Below are 3,307 nucleotides of genomic sequence, written 5' to 3' on the forward strand. Positions count from 1 at the left end.
ACACTTAGATGCATCTGGATGGGTATATGAATAGGAAGGGTTAAGAGGGATATGGGCCAAGTGCTGGCAAGTGCGATTAGATAATTTTGGATATCTGGAGGGCATGGATGAGTTGGATCGAAGGGTGTGTTTCCGTGCTGTACATCTCTGTGACTCTAGAATTAACTAATGCATCAGACTGAAACTGATGCTTTGCAAATTCAATAAACCATGAAAAATTTACTTACAAATTGTCAACTGTCTGTCTTAGGTTCCTGTGATCACGAGCACCCCAAAAAATCAACAACAGCGTATCATTTGGAAGAATTGTGTTAGATATCAAGTGAGGCCTTTCTTGCCATTGAGACCATCATGTCGCCTTACCAACCAAATCCTGGGGGCTGAGATGAGATTATTACTTGTAAATGGCAAGAGACCTATTAATGGGGATTATTGCTTCTTATGATGATTATTATTACTTAATCTTTCTCATTAATACACAGTATCCTTTTCTACTGCATTCCGAATGGAAACTAGGTGTCAAGATCTTCTGACACAAACGTTAGTGAATCCCTGTGATACCAGGTTAGCACTTACTTCTCTGGACATCTACCTTGGACACCAAGCATCACCATCTCAAGGCGTGCTCAACTGGCAACAGCCACATGCACCCCATGTCGATTGACACTGGCATCCAACATGTAGCATCTGACATGTGCTATCCTTTGCATCATTGCAGCACAGCAACTACCTTCTTACAATCCGTATTTATACTGCCAGACTGCTAGGACTATTTGTGCAAAAGAACAGGGAACCAGTTCACAGACTAGATGAGTCTGCATCTCTGTTGATATCATAATACTCACTGCCTTGTGCCTCGTTGGTGTGTTGCTTTGCCTTTTTTAATTTTGGCCCCTCAGCTTGACCTTAAAGATCAAAATATGTTATCTCTGTGCTGTTTAGTGAAAGCAGCTTCGGCAGCAACTGTAGGGAGAAAACAGAGTTAACATTTCAAGTTCTGGTGACTTTTCATCAGAATGCCAAACATGCTGTATATTTTACTAGCAGTTGATCATGCTTAAAAAACTAATGAGAGTAGGTCTCAGTCAAATCTGGGATGACTCCCTTCAGTCTAGGTGTACAAGGTGTACAATAAGTCAAAGGCAGTATCTGATGTCTGTCCAGCTGTTTGGATGTGTCAGAGAGCTAGCTGATCAACAACAGTCAGGATAAGGGAATTGCACATCTTCAGTGCCTTCAAGTGGGTCACAGACTGCCTTTTGGATCCTGGTACAACCTGTTGTGGAACACAGTCGGGGACCTCTTTGTCCAGCTAATTCTCTCAAGAGAATGGAGTCTAATCTATCCTTTGGCTCCATCCACTAAAAGTCAAGAAGGGTGATCAGGGCTGCTGCAGCAGGAGGGAACATGGGAATTTAATTGTGGGATTGCAGTCAGATGGCTTTGATGCAAAGGAAATTACAATGCTGAAAGGGGACAACTCAATATATAAGGTGGGGAGATGATAGAGAGTAGAAAAGGATTATGCAAGGTGAGGGGAAAGAGATGGAATCCAACGTGGATCTCTGGCTAACCACTGAGCCACTGTACTGCCATTTGTTTGAGAATGCATCAAAGACTGTGAATCTCTCACATTGCATTGTTTCATGGTTCAAAGAATGTCCTTGGAAGCAGAGAGCAGTTTGTCTAATACCTTGCAATATTGACATTGAGATATTACAGAAAGAGATGGACATGCCCAGGTTTGACCCGCCTCCGCAATTGGGTCTGATTCAAGAATTTGGAATCCTTTCTCACTTATCTCTTGCCACAAAAATATTGTAAGTTGCAGAAAGTGCAATAAAATATTCCATCTCCAAACATGATGGTTCACTCAGAAACATCCGAGCACAATTGTAGTGGAAATACACCTTAATGTGTACACTCTGTCTCAGGAATACTACCCAATTTCAAACCTTTGCCACATTACAGAGGGAGAGGATTGTTGACTTTAATTAGCATCGAGACTTCCATGGAGAGACAGTACACTAATAGACTTGGTTTCTTCATATGCCTGGAGTTGGAGGGTGGTACAGTGGTAGATAGACAAGTTAGGTGGGGACTTCGGGAAATGCAAAGTCAATGGTGTCATCTGATGAGTGTTTAACTAAAACAAAAAGACTGAGCCTGAGACTCACTGTATATACTCCTAGCTCGTCAGCCCTGACCAAGAACTCCTAATCACAGCTCTACCCTTGTATTGGTTGAGATTTTCTAATCAACATGTTCAAGAAATGTTATTACACACCACTGAAACAATTGGGACTTGAAACCACACCTCCTGGCTCAGAGTTAGGGTCACTACCACTGTGCCACAGGAACCCTCTTTGAGTTATATGTTAGCTCAGTTGGCTGAGCAGCTGCATATGTGACACCAACAGTGCAGGTTAATTCCTGCACCAGCTGAGGTTACCATGTCTTCTCAGTCTGACATTTTCTTTAATTTCAAAAATACATTTTATTCATAAAGAAAATTGTGTACAGTTTTGGTCACCTTGTTACAAGAAGGACATAAGGAAAGAATGCAAAGAAGATTTACAAGGATGTTGCCAGGACTAGTAGGCCTGAGCTTTAGGGAGTGATTGGCCAGAATAGGACTTTTATCCTTGGTGTGTAGGAGAATGAGGGATGACCTTATTGTGGTCTATAAAATCATAGATAAAATGAAAGTATGTAGTCCTTTTCCAAGGGTTGTGGCATTGAAAACTAGAGGGCAAAGGATTCAGGTGAGAGGGGAAAGATTTAAGAAGGACCTGAGGGACAACTTCTTCACATAGAGTGGTGGAATGGGCTGCCAGAGAAAGTGGTTGAGGCAGATACAATAGCAACATTTAAAAAACATTTGGATAGGTGCATGGATGGGAAAGCTTAGATGGATAAGAACTAAATGTGGGCAATTGGAACTAGCTGAGTGGGCACCATAGTCAGCATGAACCAGTTTGGGCTGAAGGGCATGTTTCCATGCTGTATTACTCTATGACTTTAATATCTTTTTAAGTATACATAGTCACAAATGCAATTCTATACAGTAACATTTCAAGGAAACAAACATTGGAGTTTGGCGATCTTACAAACAACCAAATGCAACTCTTACTTTGTAATATTATATTTCCATATAATTGAGATATTGGGAAGGTCCGATTACTTGACAGACCCACATTTAACTTTGTCAGGAAGACCTCAAACAGTGGTCTTTCCCCATTGCGCGTTGGTGGCAGCTGTCCCAAGCTTTAATGTGTCCCTCAACATATATTTCTGGACCTTAGAA

The sequence above is a fragment of the Chiloscyllium plagiosum genome, chromosome 46, assembly GCF_004010195.1.
Source record: "Chiloscyllium plagiosum isolate BGI_BamShark_2017 chromosome 46, ASM401019v2, whole genome shotgun sequence".
NCBI lineage: Eukaryota > Metazoa > Chordata > Chondrichthyes > Orectolobiformes > Hemiscylliidae > Chiloscyllium > Chiloscyllium plagiosum.